Source organism: Etheostoma spectabile, unplaced genomic scaffold (assembly GCF_008692095.1).
Source record: "Etheostoma spectabile isolate EspeVRDwgs_2016 unplaced genomic scaffold, UIUC_Espe_1.0 scaffold00018908, whole genome shotgun sequence".
Taxonomy (NCBI): Eukaryota; Metazoa; Chordata; class Actinopteri; order Perciformes; family Percidae; genus Etheostoma; species Etheostoma spectabile.
Genome location: NW_022604560.1, coordinates 15,512 through 34,952, shown reverse-complemented (window position 1 = coordinate 34,952; position 19,441 = coordinate 15,512). Strand labels below are relative to the sequence as shown.

At 42.7% G+C, this 19,441-nt stretch overlaps 11 non-coding genes across 11 annotated transcripts; all 11 read right to left on the bottom strand.

The window, feature by feature from the left end:
- Positions 1-550: 550 nt before the first annotated feature.
- trnap-agg (transfer RNA proline (anticodon AGG)) lies at positions 551-621 on the bottom strand. The gene has a single exon. It is a non-coding gene; the product is annotated as a tRNA-Pro (tRNA).
- Positions 622-3,355: 2,734 nt separating this feature from the next.
- On the bottom strand, positions 3,356-3,427 carry trnap-cgg (transfer RNA proline (anticodon CGG)). Its single transcript has one exon. It is a non-coding gene; the product is annotated as a tRNA-Pro (tRNA).
- Positions 3,428-5,691: 2,264 nt separating this feature from the next.
- On the bottom strand, positions 5,692-5,761 carry trnap-agg (transfer RNA proline (anticodon AGG)). Its single transcript has one exon. It is a non-coding gene; the product is annotated as a tRNA-Pro (tRNA).
- A 1,360-nt stretch (positions 5,762-7,121) lies between these two features.
- Positions 7,122-7,192, bottom strand: trnap-agg (transfer RNA proline (anticodon AGG)). The gene has a single exon. It is a non-coding gene; the product is annotated as a tRNA-Pro (tRNA).
- Positions 7,193-9,473: 2,281 nt separating this feature from the next.
- Positions 9,474-9,545, bottom strand: trnap-agg (transfer RNA proline (anticodon AGG)). The gene has a single exon. It is a non-coding gene; the product is annotated as a tRNA-Pro (tRNA).
- Positions 9,546-10,917: 1,372 nt separating this feature from the next.
- trnap-agg (transfer RNA proline (anticodon AGG)) lies at positions 10,918-10,989 on the bottom strand. Its single transcript has one exon. It is a non-coding gene; the product is annotated as a tRNA-Pro (tRNA).
- A 2,291-nt stretch (positions 10,990-13,280) lies between these two features.
- Positions 13,281-13,352, bottom strand: trnap-agg (transfer RNA proline (anticodon AGG)). The gene has a single exon. It is a non-coding gene; the product is annotated as a tRNA-Pro (tRNA).
- A 1,377-nt stretch (positions 13,353-14,729) lies between these two features.
- On the bottom strand, positions 14,730-14,801 carry trnap-agg (transfer RNA proline (anticodon AGG)). Its single transcript has one exon. It is a non-coding gene; the product is annotated as a tRNA-Pro (tRNA).
- Positions 14,802-16,179: 1,378 nt separating this feature from the next.
- On the bottom strand, positions 16,180-16,251 carry trnap-agg (transfer RNA proline (anticodon AGG)). The gene has a single exon. It is a non-coding gene; the product is annotated as a tRNA-Pro (tRNA).
- A 1,377-nt stretch (positions 16,252-17,628) lies between these two features.
- Positions 17,629-17,700, bottom strand: trnap-agg (transfer RNA proline (anticodon AGG)). The gene has a single exon. It is a non-coding gene; the product is annotated as a tRNA-Pro (tRNA).
- A 1,378-nt stretch (positions 17,701-19,078) lies between these two features.
- trnap-agg (transfer RNA proline (anticodon AGG)) lies at positions 19,079-19,150 on the bottom strand. Its single transcript has one exon. It is a non-coding gene; the product is annotated as a tRNA-Pro (tRNA).
- Positions 19,151-19,441: the final 291 nt, after the last annotated feature.

The following is a 19,441-nucleotide window of genomic DNA, read 5'->3' as shown; positions in this document are numbered from 1 at the left end:
TTTTACAAGCTTTTTTATTAAATAAATCCAGACGGAAATTAAACTGTAAAAATGGCCTCAGGGCCCAGAGTGTTAAGGTAAGGAAAGGCTTGTGGGTGGCCTTACGTTTCCATGACACGCGGGACAACAACGGGACGGTTGGGTTTAGGAAAGCAATAACAGGACTTGGAACAAAAACTGGAAGGTTGGGTTAAGGAAAAAAACAACAGGATGGTTACGGTTTATGTCCTGCTCATTTGTTCCTCATATTTTCCCAGTTCTTCTGTTTACTTCAGTTGAAGCAGGCTATGCAAAGTTGCAAAAATGCTCTACTACACTTTGCTTCCTACTTATCTTGTTAGGGATCCCAGGTCCTTCCAAGGCCAGAGTCAAGGATCAATCACAACTTGAAAGCTGAGAACAAAGTCTTCAGTTTAATTAGAAAGAGAATATCAGCATTATTGTCAAATATTCTACACTAAAACATGCACCTGCTGTCTTTTATCTGGATGGACTTGATTCTAGCTGGACTTCAATGCTCAATTAGGTATCAACACCATTTTACACCTTTGGGCTCGTCCGGGATTTGAACCCGGACCTCTCGCACCCTAAGCGAGAATCATACCCCTAGACCAACGAGCCACGTCAAAACCGCTTTTTAGCATTTTTCATCACGGAAATGCAGCTCCGATCTGTCATTGACTTGAAAGGCAATGGTTAAGTAGTTTGACATTGGGTCTTTCTATGGCTCCCCTGCCAGATTCAGCTTTCTAATTACATTGGACAACAGAATACCTTTGACGTAAAACGTTTTACTAAAATTCAAACTTGAATTTTTTCGTCAAAAATGGTTGGGTTTAGTACGTCATTTCTATTGACTTTACATTGTCATTGTTTTCCGTGGTGGCCACGCAGAATTTTCACACATTCTGTGCCACCACCACCACGTAGTGCGTTGTTAACAGTTTGTGACCATTAATTCCGTGAAATGAACACGACCACTTTAAGTAAGGAAAGGCTTGTGGGTGGGCTTACAATACCATGACACGCGGGACAACAATGGGACGGTTGGGTTTAGGAAACCATAAACGTTGGGTTTAGGAAAGCAATAACGGGACTTGGGACAACAACAGGTTTGAGTTTAGGAAAATAACAACAGGTTTTGGTGGGCTTAGGAAACGTGACAGACGGGACACGATCACGCTCTACTGGATCTTCTGTTGACCCGTCAAACACCTCAACCAACCTCCCTTTGCGGTTTTTTGGCCTTTCATACTTCTCACTACCGTAGTGGCTCTAATGCTACGTCATCTTCTCAGTGACATCACTTTGGCATTGTTTTCCGTGGTGGCCACACAAAATTTTCACGCATTCCGTGCCACACGCGTAATGCGGTGTTAATAGTTTGTGCGACCAGGAATTCTGTAAGACCAAGCTTCCCTAGATCAACAAGCTCACAGAATTTTCCCACATTTGGTACCACCACCAGTTGTGCGGTGTTAACATTTTTACACAGGCCCCCTTTAAGGTAGGAAAGGCTGTGGGTGGCCTTACTTTTCCATGACCGCGGGACAACAACGGACGTTGGGTTTAGGAAAGCAATAACAGACTGGAACAAAAATGGAAGGTTGGTTAAGGAAAAAAACAACAGGATGGTTACGGTTTATGTCCTGCTCATTGTTCCCATATTTTTCCCAGTTCTTCTGTTTACTTCAGTTGAAGCAGGCTATGCAAAGTTGCAAAATGCTCTACTACACTTTTGCTCCTACTTATTTTTGGGGATCCAGGTCCTTCCAGGCCAGAGTCAAGGATCAATCACAACTTGAAAGTGAGAACAAAGTCTTCAGTTTAATTAGAAAGAGAATATCAGCATTATTGTCAATATTCTACACTAACACATGCACCTGCTGTCTTTTATCTGGATGGACTTGATTCTAAGCTGGACTTCAATGCTCAATTAGGTATCAACACCATTTTACACCTTGGGCTCGTCCGGGATTGAACCCGGGACCTCTCGCACCCTAAGCGAGAATCATACCCTAGACAAACGGCCCGTCAAACCGCTTTTTAGCAATTTTTCATCACGGAAATGCAGCTCCGATCTGTCATTGACTTGAAAGGCAATGGTTAGTAGGTTGACATTGGGTCTTTCATGGGCTCCCCTGCCAGATTCAGCTTTCTAATTACATTGGACACAGAATACCTTGACGTAAAACGTTTACTAAAATTCAAACTTGAATTTTTCGTCAAAAATGGTTGGGTTTAGTAGTCATTTCTTATTGACTTTACATTGTCATTGTTTTCCGTGGTGGCACGCAGAATTTTCACACATTCTGTGCCACCACCACCACTAGTGCGTTGTGACAGTTTGTGACCATAATCCGTGAAATGAACACGACCACTTTAGGTAAGGAAAGCTTGTGGGTGGGCTTACAATACCATGACACGCGGGACAACAATGGGACGGTTGGTTTAGAAAACCATAAACGGTTGGTTTAGGAAAGCATAACGGGACTGGGACAACAACAGGTTTGAGTTTAGGAAATAACACAGGATGGTTTGGTTGGGCTTAGGAAAACGTGACAGACGGGACACGATCACGCTCTACTGGATCTTCTGTTGACCGCAAACACCTCAACCAACCTCCCTGCGGTTTTTTGGCTTTCATACTTCTCACTACGTAGTGGCTCCTAATGCTACTCATTCTCAGTGACATCCTTGGCATTGTTTTCCGTGGTGGCCACACAAAATTTTCAAGCATTCCGTGCCACCAGCGCGTAATGCGGTGTGTATAGTTGTGCGACCAGGAATTCTGTTAGACCAAGCTTCCCTATCAACAAGCTCACGAATTTTCCCACATTTGGACCCACCACGTTTGCGGTGTTAAATTTACACAGGCCCCTTTAAGGTAAGGAAAGGCTTGTGGGTGGCCTTACTTTCCATGACACGCGGGACAACAACGGGACGGTTGGGTTTAGAAAGCAATAACAGGACTTGGAACAAAAACTGGAAGGTTGGGTTAAGGAAAAAAACAACCAGGATGGTTACGGTTTATGTCCTGCTCATTTGTTCCTCATATTTTTCCAGTTCTTCTGTTACTTCAGTTGAAGCAGGCTATGCAAAGTTGCAAAAATGCTCTACTACACTTTTGCTTCCTACTTATCTTGTTAGGGGATCCCAGGTCCTTCCAAGGCCAGAGTCAAGGATCAATCACAACTTGAAAGCTGAGAACAAAGTCTTCAGTTTTAATTAGAAAGAGAATATCAGCATTATTGCCAAATATTCTACACAAACACATGCTGTCTTTTATCTGGATGTACTTGATTCCAAGCTGGACTTCAATGCTCAATTAGGTATCAACAACGTTTTACCCTTTGGGCTCGTCCGGGATTTGAACCCGGGACCTCTCGCACCCGAAGCGAGAATCATACCCCTAGACCAACGAGCCACGTAAAACTGCTTTTTAGCAATTTTTCATCACGGAAATGCAGCTCTGATCTGTCATTGACTTGAAAGGCAATGGTTAAGTAGTTTGACATTGGGTCTTTCTATGGCTCCCCTGCCAGATTCAGCTTTCTAATTACATTGGACAACAGAATACCTTTGACGTAAAACGTTTTACTAAAATTCAAACTTGAATTTTTCCGTCAAAAATGGTTGGGTTTAGTACGTCATTTCTTATTGACTTTACATTGTCATTGTTTCCGTGGTGGCCACGCAGAATTTTCACACATTCTGTGCCACCACCACCACGTAGTGCGTTGTTAACAGTTTGTGACCATTAATTCCGTGAAATGAACACGACCACTTTAAGGTAAGGAAAGGCTTGTGGGTGGGCTTACAATACCATGACACGCGGGACAACATGGGACGGTTGGGTTTAGGAAAACCATAAACGGTTGGTTTAGGAAAGCATAACGGGACTTGGGACAACAGGTTTGAGTTTAGGAAAATAACAACAGGATGGTTTCGGTTGGGCTTAGGAAACGTGACAGGCGGGACACAATCACGCTCTACTGGAACTTCTGTTGACCCGTCAAACACCTCAACCAACCTCAATTTGCGGGTTTTTGGCCTTTCATACTTCTCGCTACCGTAGTGGCTCCTAATGCTACTCATCTTCTCAGTGACATCACTTTGGCATTGTTTTCCTGGTGGCCACACAAAATGTTCACGCATTCCGTGCCACCACCGCGTAATGCAGTGTTAGTAGTTTGTGCGACCATGAATTCTGTGAGACCAAGCTGCCCTAGATAAACAAGCACACAGAATTTTCCCACATTCGGTACCACCACCACGTAACATTTTTTAAAACAGGCCCCCTTTAACCCTCTGAGCCCGAGACACTCGCCCACGAGTAAAAAAGTACCTCTGATTCATAGTTTAATAACTTTTGAACCATACAAGCGATTTACTCATTCTGTTTCGTTTAAATCTGACGTTTTCGGCTTTACGGAGGTCTTTTCCCCGTCTTCTAGCCTTCACGGGGAATTTTCTATCCAGCCTGGAATTCAGCCTCTTTGGGCTTAAATCAATACTGTTATAGGCCAAGATTGGTCCACTTTATATCCATAATTCATCGCGTTTGGGCTCACCTCTGCGCTGAATCGTTCGTCTAATCTCTGATCTGTCCCGCTCTGTGTCTGTCCTGTCTATTTTCAGGAAGTGCATGCCCATATATGGGAGATAAAGGCACCCTCTTGTAGGAAGGCAGAGGGGACAAAAATGCCTATAGACTCTATGGAAGGCCAAATATGCCCTATTTAGACACATTTTGCTTGTATAACATTGCTGTGGGTGTATATCCATAAAAATATGACATTATTATGTTATTATTGGCATAAGTAAATGTCATGAGAGCAAAACGTCTTGACTTTTTTGGAAAAAATGCATGTATTTGTCAACTGTAAAGTTACAAGATATTTCGTCACAGTGTGACTCCCAATACATATGACAAGTGTTTTAGAATGGAAAATGGCTTAGGTTTTTACTTAATGTCTGTGATTTTCAATACATATCTGGAAGATTCATTTGTATTTATTTATTTATTTATCTTTAAGGCCCTACAACCATTTTTAACATGCAAGTGACCTCACTGCAACCCAAATTTCCAATAACCCAGGTGTTAAAAAAAATGATGTTCATATCTTGACTGTAGACAACAGGGTTGATGGTACAAGCTTTTTATTAAATAAATCCAGACGGAAATTAAACTGTAAAAATGGCCTCAGGGCCAGAGTGTTAAGGTAAGGAAAGGCTTGTGGGTGGCCTTACGTTTCCATGACAGACAACAACGGGACGGTTGGGTTAGGAAAGCAATAACAGGACTTGGAACAAAAAACTGGAAGGTTGGGTTAAGGAAAAAAACAACAGGATGGTACGGTTTATGTCCTGCTCATTTGTTCCTCATATTTTCCCAGTTCTTCTGTTTACTCAGTTGAAGCAGGCTATGCAAAGTTGCAAAAATGCTCTACTACATTTTGCTTCCTACTTATCTTGTTAGGGGATCCAGGTCCTTCCAAGGCCAGAGTCAAGGATCAATCACAAACTTGAAAGCTGAGAACAAAGTCTTCAGTTTAATTAGAAAGAGAATATCAGCATTATTGTAATATTCTACACTAACACATGCACCTGCTGTCTTTTATCTGGATGGACTTGATTCTAAGCTGGACTTCAATGCTCAATTAGGTATCAACACCATTTTACACCTTTGGGCTCGTCGGGATTTGAACCGGGACCTCTCGCACCCTAAGCGAGAATCATACCCCTAGACCAACGAGCCACGTCAAACCGCTTTTTAGCAATTTTTCATCACGGAAATGCAGCTCCGATCTGTCATTGACTTGAAAGGCAATGGTTAAGTAGTTTGACATTGGGTCTTTCTATGGCTCCCCTGCCAGATTCAGCTTTCTAATTACATTGACAACAGAATACTTTGACGTAAAACGTTTTACTAAAATTCAAACTTGAATTTTTCCGTCAAAAATGGTTGGGTTTAGTACGTCATTTCTTATTGACTTTACATTGTCATTGTTTTCCGTGGTGGCCACGCAGAATTTTCACACATTCTGTGCCACCACCACCACGTAGTGCGTTGTTAACAGTTTGTGACCATTAATTCCGTGAAATGAACACGACCACTTTAAGGTAAGGAAAGGCTGTGGGTGGGCTTACAATACCATGACACGCGGGACAACAATGGGACGGTTGGGTTTAGGAAAACCATAAACGGTTGGGTTTAGGAAAGCAAAACGGGACTTGGGACAACAACAGGTTTGAGTTTAGGAAAATAACAAAAGGATGGTTTTGGTTGGGCTTAGGAAACGTGACAGACGGGACACGATCACGCTCTACTGGATCTTCTGTTGACCGTCAAACACCTCAACCAACCTCCCTTTGCGGTTTTTTGCCTTTCATACTTCTCACTACCGTAGTGGCTCTAATGCTACGTCATCTTCTCAGTGACATCACTTGGCATTGTTTTCCGTGGTGGCCACACAAAATTTTCACGCATTCCGTGCACCAGCGCGTAATGCGGTGTTAATAGTTTGTGCGACCAGGAATTCTGTAAGACCAAGCTTCCCTAGATCAACAAGCTCACAGAATTTTCCCACATTTGGTACCACCACCACGTTGTGCGGTGTTAACATTTTTTACACAGGCCCCCTTTAAGGTAAGGAAAGGCTTGTGGGTGGCCTTACTTTCCATGACACGGCGACAACAACGGGACGGTTGGGTTTAGGAAAGCAATAACAGGACTTGGAACAAAAACTGGAAGGGTGGGTTAGGAAAAAAACAACAGGATGGTTACGGTTTATGTCCTGCTCATTTGTTCCTCATATTTTTCCCAGTTCTTCTGTTTACTTCAGTTGAAGCAGGCTATGCAAAGTTGCAAAAATGCTCTACTACACTTTTGCTTCCTACTTATCTTGTTAGGGGATCCAGGTCCTTCCAAGGCCAGAGTCAAGGATCAATCACAACTTGAAAGCTGAGAACAAAGTCTTCAGTTTTAATTAGAAAGAGAATATCAGCATTATGTCAAATATTCTACACTAACACATGCACCTGTGTTTTATCTGGATGGACTTGATTCTAAGCTGGACTTCAATGCTCAATTAGGTATCAACACCATTTTACACCTTTGGGCGTCCGGGATTTGAACCCGGGACCTCTCGCACCCTAAGCGAGAATCATACCCCTAGACCAACGAGCCACGTAAAACGCTTTTTAGCAATTTTTCATCACGGAAATGCAGCTCCGATCTGTCATTGACTTGAAAGGCAATGGTTAAGTAGTTTGACATTGGGTCTTTCTATGGCTCCCCTGCCAGATTCAGCTTTCTAATTACATTGGACAACAGAATCCTTTGACGTAAAACGTTTTACTAAAATTCAAACTTGAATTTTTTCCGTCAAAAATGGTTGGGTTTAGTACGTCATTTTCTTATTGACTTTACATTGTCATTGTTTTCCGTGGTGGCCACGCAGAATTTTCACACATTCTGTGCCACCACCACGTAGTGCGTTGTTAACAGTTTGTGACCATTAATTCCGTGAAATGAACACGACCACTTTAAGGTAAGGAAAGGCTTGTGGGTGGGCTTACATACCATGACACGCGGGACAACAATGGGACGGTTGGGTTTAGGAAAACCATAAACGGTTGGGTTTAGGAAAGCAATAACGGGACTTGGGACAACAGGTTTGAGTTTAGGAAAATAACAACAGGATGGTTTCGGTGGCTTAGGAAACGTGACAGGCGGGACACAATCACGCTCTACTGGAACTTCTGTTGACCCGTCAAACACCTCAACCAACCTCAATTTGCGGGTTTTTGGCCTTTCATACTTCTCGCTACCGTAGTGGCTCCTAATGCTACGTCATCTTCTCAGTGACATCACTTTGGCATTGTTTTCCTTGGTGGCCACACAAAATGTTCACGCATTCCGTGCCACCACCGCGTAATGCAGTGTTAGTAGTTTGTGCGACCATGAATTCTGTGAGACCAAGCTGCCTAGATAAAACAAGCACACAGAATTTTCCCACATTCGGTACCACCACCACGTAACATTTTTAAACAGGCCCCCTTTAACCCTCTGAGCCCGAGACACTCGCCCACGAGTAAAAAAGTACCTCTGATTCATAGTTTAATAACTTTTGAACCATACAAGCGATTTTACTCACTTTCTGTTTCGTTTAAATCTGACGTTTTCGGCTTTTACGGAGGTCTTTTCCCGTCTTTCTAGCCTTTACAGGGATTTTCTATCCAGCCTGAACTTCAGCCTCTTTGGGCTTAAATCCATACTGTTATAGCCAAGATTGGTCCACTTTATATCCATAATTCATCGCGTTTTGGCTCACCTCTGCCGCTGAATCGTTCGTCTAATCTCTGATCTCCCGCTCGTGTCTGTCCTGTCTATTTTTCAGGAAGTGCATGCCCATATATGGGAGATAAAGGCACCCCTCTTGTGTGGAAGGCCAGAGGGGACAAAAATGCCTATAGACTCTATGGAAGCCAAATAATGCCCTATTTAGACACATATTTGCTTGTATAACATGCTGTGGGGGTGTATCAATAAATATGACATTATTATGTTATATTGGCATAAGTAAATGTCATGAGAGCAAAACGTCTTGACTTTTTGGAAAAAATGCATGTATTTTGTCAACTGTATAAGTTACAATGATTATTTCTTCACAGTGTGACTCCCAATACATAGACAAGTGTTTAGAATGGAAAATGGCTTAGGTTTTACTTATATGTCTGTGATTTCAATACATATCTGGAAGATTCATTATTTATTTATTTATTTATTTATCTTTAAGGCCCTACAACCATTTTTAACATGCAAGTGACCTCACTGCAACCCAAATATTCAATAACCAGTTTGTCCTAAAAAAAAATGATGTTCATATCTTGACTGTAGACAACAGGGTGATGTTTTACAAGCTTTTTTTATAAATAAATCCAGACGGAAATTAAACTGTAAAAATGGCCTCAGGGCCCAGAGTGTTAAGGTAAGGAAAGGCTTGTGGGTGGCCTTACGTTTCCATGACACGCGGGACAACAACGGGACGGTTGGGTTTAGGAAAGCAATAACAGGACTTGGAACAAAACTGGAAGGTTGGGTTAAGGAAAAAAACAACAGGATGGTTACGGTTTATGTCCTGCTCATTTGTTCCTCATATTTTTCCCAGTTCTTCTGTTTACTTCAGTTGAAGCAGGCTATGCAAAGTTGCAAAAATGCTCTACTACACTTTTGCTTCCTACTTATCTTGTTAGGGGATCCCAGGTCCTTCCAAGGCCAGAGTCAAGGATCAATCACAACTTGAAAGCTGAGAACAAAGTCTTCAGTTTTAATTAGAAAGAGAATATCAGCATTATTGTCAAATATTCTACACTAACACATGCACCTGCTGTCTTTTATCTGGATGGACTTGATTCTAAGCTGGACTTCAATGCTCAATTAGGTATCAACACCATTTTACACCTTTGGGCTCGTCCGGGATTTGAACCCGGGACCTCTCGCACCCTAAGCGAGAATCATACCCCTAGACCAACGAGCCACGTCAAACCGCTTTTTAGCAATTTTCATCACGGAAATGCAGCTCCGATCTGTCATTGACTTGAAAGGCAATGGTTAAGTAGTTTGACATTGGGTCTTTCTATGGCTCCCCTGCCAGATTCAGCTTTCTAATTACATTGGACAACAGAATACTTTGACGTAAAACGTTTTACTAAAATTCAAACTTGAATTTTTCGTCAAAAATGGTTGGGTTTAGTACGTCATTTCTTATTGACTTTACATTGTCATTGTTTTCCGTGGTGGCCACGCAGAATTTTCACACATTCTGTGCCACCACCACCACGTAGTGCGTTGTTAACAGTTTGTGACCATTAATTCCGTGAAATGAACACGACCACTTTAAGGTAAGGAAAGGCTTGTGGGTGGGCTTACAATACCATGACACGCGGGACAACAATGGGACGGTTGGGTTTAGGAAAACCATAAACGGTTGGGTTTAGGAAAGCAATAACGGGACTTGGGACAACAACAGGTTTGAGTTTAGGAAAATAACAACAGGATGGTTTTGGTTGGGCTTAGGAAACGTGACAGACGGGACACGATCACGCTCTACTGGATCTTCTGTTGACCCGTCAAACACCTCAACCAACCTCCCTTTGCGGTTTTTTGGCCTTTCATACTTCTCACTACCGTAGTGGCTCTTAATGCTACGTCATCTTCTCAGTGACATCACTTTGGCATTGTTTTCCGTGGTGGCCACACAAAATTTTCACGCATTCCGTGCCACCAGCGCGTAATGCGGTGTTAATAGTTTGTGCGACCAGGAATTCTGTAAGACCAAGCTTCCCTAGATCAACAAGCTCACAGAATTTTCCCACATTTGGTACCACCACCACGTTGTGCGGTGTTAACATTTTTACACAGGCCCCCTTTAAGGTAAGGAAAGGCTTGTGGGTGGCCTTACTTTTCCATGACACGCGGGACAACAACGGGACGGTTGGGTTTAGGAAAGCAATAACAGGACTTGGAACAAAAACTGGAAGGTTGGGTTAAGGAAAAAAACAACAGGATGGTTACGGTTTATGTCCTGCTCATTTGTTCCTCATTTTTCCCAGTTCTTCTGTTTACTTCAGTTGAAGCAGGCTATGCAAAGTTGCAAAAATGCTCTACTACACTTTTGCTTCCTACTTATCTTGTTAGGGGATCCCAGGTCCTTCCAAGGCCAGAGTCAAGGATCAATCACAACTTGAAAGCTGAGAACAAAGTCTTCAGTTTTAATTAGAAAGAGAATATCAGCATTATTGTCAAATATTCTACACTAACACATGCACCTGCTGTCTTTTATCTGGATGGACTTGATTCTAAGCTGGACTTCAATGCTCAATTAGGTATCAACACCATTTTACACCTTTGGGCTCGTCCGGGATTTGAACCCGGGACCTCTCGCACCCTAAGCGAGAATCATACCCCTAGACCAACGAGCCACGTCAAACCGCTTTTTAGCAATTTTTCATCACGGAAATGCAGCTCCGATCTGTCATTGACTTGAAAGGCAATGGTTAAGTAGTTTGACATTGGGTCTTTCTATGGCTCCCCTGCCAGATTCAGCTTTCTAATTACATTGGACAACAGAATACCTTTGACGTAAAACGTTTTACTAAAATTCAAACTTGAATTTTTCCGTCAAAAATGGTTGGGTTTAGTACGTCATTTCTTATTGACTTTACATTGTCATTGTTTTCCGTGGTGGCCACGCAGAATTTTCACACATTCTGTGCCACCACCACCACGTAGTGCGTTGTTAACAGTTTGTGACCATTAATTCCGTGAAATGAACACGACCACTTTAAGGTAAGGAAAGGCTTGTGGGTGGGCTTACAATACCATGACACGCGGGACAACAATGGGACGGTTGGGTTTAGGAAAACCATAAACGGTTGGGTTTAGGAAAGCAATAACGGGACTTGGGACAACAGGTTTGAGTTTAGGAAAATAACAACAGGATGGTTTTGGTTGGGCTTAGGAAACGTGACAGACGGGACACGATCACGCTCTACTGGATCTTCTGTTGACCCGTCAAACACCTCAACCAACCTCCCTTTGCGGTTTTTTGGCCTTTCATACTTCTCACTACCGTAGTGGCTCCTAATGCTACGTCATCTTCTCAGTGACATCACTTTGGCATTGTTTTCCGTGGTGGCCACACAAAATTTTCACGCATTCCGTGCCACCAGCGCGTAATGCGGTGTTAATAGTTTGTGCGACCAGGAATTCTGTAAGACCAAGCTCCCTAGATCAACAAGCTCACAGAATTTTCCCACATTTGGTACCACCACCACGTTAACATTTTTTACACAGGCCCCCTTTAAGGCCTCTGAGCCTTACTTTTCGCACGCGGGAAAAAAGTACCTTTGAGCATAGTTAATAAGGTTTTGAACCATACAACGATTTACTCACTTTTGTTTCATTTTTTCTGAGTTTTCTGTTTACGGAAGGTCTTTTGCCCGCTCTTCTAGCCTTTACAGGGGATTTCTTCCAGCCTGGAACTTCAGAACCTCTTCAGCTTTAATCCAGAGAATATAGCAAGATTGTCCATTTCTACACTAATAATGCATGCTGCGTTTTGGATCACCTCTGCCGCTGAATCGTTCGTCTAATCTTGATCTCCCGCTCGTGGTCTGTCCTGTCTATTTTTCAGGAAGTGCATACCCCATATAACGAGATAAACCGCAGCCTCTTGTATGGAAGGCCAGAGGGGACTTGAAAAAATGCCTATAGACTCTATGGAAGGCCAAATAAGCCCTATTTAGACACATATTTGCTTGTATAACATTGCTGTGGGTGTAATATCAATAAATATGACTTTATTATGTTTTTATTGGCATAATTTTACAATGTCTGAGAGCAAAACGTCTTGACTTTTTTGGAAAAAAACCATGTAGGTTTGTCAACTGTATAAGTTACAATGATTACGCTTCACAGTGGGACTCCCAATACCATGACAAGGGTTTTAGAAATGGAAAATGGCTTAGGTTTTACTTATTGTTGTGATTTCAATACAGATCTGGAAGATCATTTATTTTTCTTTGTTTAGTTACACCTTAAGGCCCTACAACCATTTTTGAACATGCATTGACTCAGTGGCAACACAAATCTTCCAATCACCCAGTTTGTCACAAAAAAAATGATGTTCATATCTTGACTGTAGACAACAGGAATTCTGTAAGACAAGCTTTTTTATAAACAATCCAGACCAAATTAAACGGTGTAAACATTTTTTACAGGGCCCCCTTTAAGGTAAGGAAAGGCTTGTGGGTGGCCTTACTTTTCCATGACACGCGGGACAACAACGGGACGGTTGGGTTTAGGAAAGCAATAACAGGACTTGGAACAAAAACTGGAAGGTTGGGTTAAGGAAAAAAACAACAGGATGGTTACGGTTTATGTCCTGCTCATTTGTTCCTCATATTTTTCCCAGTTCTTCTGTTTACTTCAGTTGAAGCAGGCTATGCAAAGTTGCAAAAATGCTCTACTACACTTTTGCTTCCTACTTATCTTGTTAGGGGATCCCAGGTCCTTCCAAGGCCAGAGTCAAGGATCAATCACAACTTGAAAGCTGAGAACAAAGTCTTCAGTTTTAATTAGAAAGAGAATATCAGCATTATTGTCAAATATTCTACACTAACACATGCACCTGCTGTCTTTTATCTGGATGGACTTGATTCTAAGCTGGACTTCAATGCTCAATTAGGTATCAACACCATTTTACACCTTTGGGCTCGTCCGGGATTTGAACCCGGGACCTCTCGCACCCTAAGCGAGAATCATACCCCTAGACCAACGAGCCACGTCAAACCGCTTTTTAGCAATTTTTCATCACGGAAATGCAGCTCCGATCTGTCATTGACTTGAAAGGCAATGGTTAAGTAGTTTGACATTGGGTCTTTCTATGGCTCCCCTGCCAGATTCAGCTTTCTAATTACATTGGACAACAGAATACCTTTGACGTAAAACGTTTTACTAAAATTCAAACTTGAATTTTTCGTCAAAAATGGTTGGGTTTAGTACGTCATTTCTTATTGACTTTACATTGTCATTGTTTTCCGTGGTGGCCACGCAGAATTTTCACACATTCTGTGCCACCACCACCACGTAGTGCGTTGTTAACAGTTTGTGACCATTAATTCCGTGAAATGAACACGACCACTTTAAGGTAAGGAAAGGCTTGTGGGTGGGCTTACAATACCATGACACGCGGGACAACAATGGGACGGTTGGGTTTAGGAAAACCATAAACGGTTGGGTTTAGGAAAGCAATAACGGGACTTGGGACAACAACAGGTTTGAGTTTAGGAAAATAACAACAGGATGGTTTTGGTTGGGCTTAGGAAACGTGACAGACGGGACACGATCACGCTCTACTGGATCTTCTGTTGACCCGTCAAACACCTCAACCAACCTCCCTTTGCGGTTTTTTGGCCTTTCATACTTCTCACTACCGTAGTGGCTCTTAATGCTACGTCATCTTCTCAGTGACATCACTTTGGCATTGTTTTCCGTGGTGGCCACACAAAATTTTCACGCATTCCGTGCCACCAGCGCGTAATGCGGTGTTAATAGTTTGTGCGACCAGGAATTCTGTAAGACCAAGCTTCCCTAGATCAACAAGCTCACAGAATTTTCCCACATTTGGTACCACCACCACGTTGTGCGGTGTTAACATTTTTTACACAGGCCCCCTTTAAGGTAAGGAAAGGCTTGTGGGTGGCCTTACTTTTCCATGACACGCGGGACAACAACGGGACGGTTGGGTTTAGGAAAGCAATAACAGGACTTGGAACAAAAACTGGAAGGTTGGGTTAAGGAAAAAAACAACAGGATGGTTACGGTTTATGTCCTGCTCATTTGTTCCTCATATTTTTCCCAGTTCTTCTGTTTACTTCAGTTGAAGCAGGCTATGCAAAGTTGCAAAAATGCTCTACTACACTTTTGCTTCCTACTTATCTTGTTAGGGGATCCCAGGTCCTTCCAAGGCCAGAGTCAAGGATCAATCACAACTTGAAAGCTGAGAACAAAGTCTTCAGTTTTAATTAGAAAGAGAATATCAGCATTATTGTCAAATATTCTACACTAACACATGCACCTGCTGTCTTTTATCTGGATGGACTTGATTCTAAGCTGGACTTCAATGCTCAATTAGGTATCAACACCATTTTACACCTTTGGGCTCGTCCGGGATTTGAACCCGGGACCTCTCGCACCCTAAGCGAGAATCATACCCCTAGACCAACGAGCCACGTCAAACCGCTTTTTAGCAATTTTTCATCACGGAAATGCAGCTCCGATCTGTCATTGACTTGAAAGGCAATGGTTAAGTAGTTTGACATTGGGTCTTTCTATGGCTCCCCTGCCAGATTCAGCTTTCTAATTACATTGGACAACAGAATACCTTTGACGTAAAACGTTTTACTAAAATTCAAACTTGAATTTTTTCGTCAAAAATGGTTGGGTTTAGTACGTCATTTCTTATTGACTTTACATTGTCATTGTTTTCCGTGGTGGCCACGCAGAATTTTCACACATTCTGTGCCACCACCACCACGTAGTGCGTTGTTAACAGTTTGTGACCATTAATTCCGTGAAATGAACACGACCACTTTAAGGTAAGGAAAGGCTTGTGGGTGGGCTTACAATACCATGACACGCGGGACAACAATGGGACGGTTGGGTTTAGGAAAACCATAAACGGTTGGGTTTAGGAAAGCAATAACGGGACTTGGGACAACAACAGGTTTGAGTTTAGGAAAATAACAACAGGATGGTTTTGGTTGGGCTTAGGAAACGTGACAGACGGGACACGATCACGCTCTACTGGATCTTCTGTTGACCCGTCAAACACCTCAACCAACCTCCCTTTGCGGTTTTTTGGCCTTTCATACTTCTCACTACCGTAGTGGCTCTTAATGCTACGTCATCTTCTCAGTGACATCACTTTGGCATTGTTTTCCGTGGTGGCCACACAAAATTTTCACGCATTCCGTGCCACCAGCGCGTAATGCGGTGTTAATAGTTTGTGCGACCAGGAATTCTGTAAGACCAAGCTTCCCTAGATCAACAAGCTCACAGAATTTTCCCACATTTGGTACCACCACCACGTTGTGCGGTGTTAACATTTTTTACACAGGCCCCCTTTAAGGTAAGGAAAGGCTTGTGGGTGGCCTTACTTTTCCATGACACGCGGGACAACAACGGGACGGTTGGGTTTAGGAAAGCAATAACAGGACTTGGAACAAAAACTGGAAGGTTGGGTTAAGGAAAAAAACAACAGGATGGTTACGGTTTATGTCCTGCTCATTTGTTCCTCATATTTTTCCCAGTTCTTCTGTTTACTTCAGTTGAAGCAGGCTATGCAAAGTTGCAAAAATGCTCTACTACACTTTTGCTTCCTACTTATCTTGTTAGGGGATCCCAGGTCCTTCCAAGGCCAGAGTCAAGGATCAATCACAACTTGAAAGCTGAGAACAAAGTCTTCAGTTTTAATTAGAAAGAGAATATCAGCATTATTGTCAAATATTCTACACTAACACATGCACCTGCTGTCTTTTATCTGGATGGACTTGATTCTAAGCTGGACTTCAATGCTCAATTAGGTATCAACACCATTTTACACCTTTGGGCTCGTCCGGGATTTGAACCCGGGACCTCTCGCACCCTAAGCGAGAATCATACCCCTAGACCAACGAGCCACGTCAAACCGCTTTTTAGCAATTTTTCATCACGGAAATGCAGCTCCGATCTGTCATTGACTTGAAAGGCAATGGTTAAGTAGTTTGACATTGGGTCTTTCTATGGCTCCCCTGCCAGATTCAGCTTTCTAATTACATTGGACAACAGAATACCTTTGACGTAAAACGTTTTACTAAAATTCAAACTTGAATTTTTCGTCAAAAATGGTTGGGTTTAGTACGTCATTTCTTATTGACTTTACATTGTCATTGTTTTCCGTGGTGGCCACGCAGAATTTTCACACATTCTGTGCCACCACCACCACGTAGTGCGTTGTTAACAGTTTGTGACCATTAATTCCGTGAAATGAACACGACCACTTTAAGGTAAGGAAAGGCTTGTGGGTGGGCTTACAATACCATGACACGCGGGACAACAATGGGACGGTTGGGTTTAGGAAAACCATAAACGGTTGGGTTTAGGAAAGCAATAACGGGACTTGGGACAACAACAGGTTTGAGTTTAGGAAAATAACAACAGGATGGTTTTGGTTGGGCTTAGGAAACGTGACAGACGGGACACGATCACGCTCTACTGGATCTTCTGTTGACCCGTCAAACACCTCAACCAACCTCCCTTTGCGGTTTTTTGGCCTTTCATACTTCTCACTACCGTAGTGGCTCTTAATGCTACGTCATCTTCTCAGTGACATCACTTTGGCATTGTTTTCCGTGGTGGCCACACAAAATTTTCACGCATTCCGTGCCACCAGCGCGTAATGCGGTGTTAATAGTTTGTGCGACCAGGAATTCTGTAAGACCAAGCTTCCCTAGATCAACAAGCTCACAGAATTTTCCCACATTTGGTACCACCACCACGTTGTGCGGTGTTAACATTTTTTACACAGGCCCCCTTTAAGGTAAGGAAAGGCTTGTGGGTGGCCTTACTTTTCCATGACACGCGGGACAACAACGGGACGGTTGGGTTTAGGAAAGCAATAACAGGACTTGGAACAAAAACTGGAAGGTTGGGTTAAGGAAAAAAACAACAGGATGGTTACGGTTTATGTCCTGCTCATTTGTTCCTCATATTTTTCCCAGTTCTTCTGTTTACTTCAGTTGAAGCAGGCTATGCAAAGTTGCAAAAATGCTCTACTACACTTTTGCTTCCTACTTATCTTGTTAGGGGATCCCAGGTCCTTCCAAGGCCAGAGTCAAGGATCAATCACAACTTGAAAGCTGAGAACAAAGTCTTCAGTTTTAATTAGAAAGAGAATATCAGCATTATTGTCAAATATTCTACACTAACACATGCACCTGCTGTCTTTTATCTGGATGGACTTGATTCTAAGCTGGACTTCAATGCTCAATTAGGTATCAACACCATTTTACACCTTTGGGCTCGTCCGGGATTTGAACCCGGGACCTCTCGCACCCTAAGCGAGAATCATACCCCTAGACCAACGAGCCACGTCAAACCGCTTTTTAGCAATTTTTCATCACGGAAATGCAGCTCCGATCTGTCATTGACTTGAAAGGCAATGGTTAAGTAGTTTGACATTGGGTCTTTCTATGGCTCCCCTGCCAGATTCAGCTTTCTAATTACATTGGACAACAGAATACCTTTGACGTAAAACGTTTTACTAAAATTCAAACTTGAATTTTTTCGTCAAAAATGGTTGGGTTTAGTACGTCATTTCTTATTGACTTTACATTGTCATTGTTTTCCGTGGTGGCCACGCAGAATTTTCACACATTCTGTGCCACCACCACCACGTAGTGCGTTGTTAACAGTTTGTGACCATTAATTCCGTGAAATGAACACGACCACTTTAAGGTAAGGAAAGGCTTGTGGGTGGGCTTACAATACCATGACACGCGGGACAACAATGGGACGGTTGGGTTTAGGAAAACCATAAACGGTTGGGTTTAGGAAAGCAATAACGGGACTTGGGACAACAACAGGTTTGAGTTTAGGAAAATAACAACAGGATGGTTTTGGTTGGGCTTAGGAAACGTGACAGACGGGACACGATCACGCTCTACTGGATCTTCTGTTGACCCGTCAAACACCTCAACCAACCTCCCTTTGCGGTTTTTTGGCCTTTCATACTTCTCACTACCGTAGTGGCTCTTAATGCTACGTCATCTTCTCAGTGACATCACTTTGGCATTGTTTTCCGTGGTGGCCACACAAAATTTTCACGCATTCCGTGCCACCAGCGCGTAATGCGGTGTTAATAGTTTGTGCGACCAGGAATTCTGTAAGACCAAGCTTCCCTAGATCAACAAGCTCACAGAATTTTCCCACATTTGGTACCACCACCACGTTGTGCGGTGTTAACATTTTTTACACAGGCCCCCTTTAAGGTAAGGAAAGGCTTGTGGGTGGCCTTACTTTTCCATGACACGCGGGACAACAACGGGACGGTTGGGTTTAGGAAAGCAATAACAGGACTTGGAACAAAAACTGGAAGGTTGGGTTAAGGAAAAAAACAACAGGATGGTTACGGTTTATGTCCTGCTCATTTGTTCCTCATATTTTTCCCAGTTCTTCTGTTTACTTCAGTTGAAGCAGGCTATGCAAAGTTGCAAAAATGCTCTACTACACTTTTGCTTCCTACTTATCTTGTTAGGGGATCCCAGGTCCTTCCAAGGCCAGAGTCAAGGATCAATCACAACTTGAAAGCTGAGAACAAAGTCTTCAGTTTTAATTAGAAAGAGAATATCAGCATTATTGTCAAATATTCTACACTAACACATGCACCTGCTGTCTTTTATCTGGATGGACTTGATTCTAAGCTGGACTTCAATGCTCAATTAGGTATCAACACCATTTTACACCTTTGGGCTCGTCCGGGATTTGAACCCGGGACCTCTCGCACCCTAAGCGAGAATCATACCCCTAGACCAACGAGCCACGTCAAACCGCTTTTTAGCAATTTTTCATCACGGAAATGCAGCTCCGATCTGTCATTGACTTGAAAGGCAATGGTTAAGTAGTTTGACATTGGGTCTTTCTATGGCTCCCCTGCCAGATTCAGCTTTCTAATTACATTGGACAACAGAATACCTTTGACGTAAAACGTTTTACTAAAATTCAAACTTGAATTTTTTCGTCAAAAATGGTTGGGTTTAGTACGTCATTTCTTATTGACTTTACATTGTCATTGTTTTCCGTGGTGGCCACGCAGAATTTTCACACATTCTG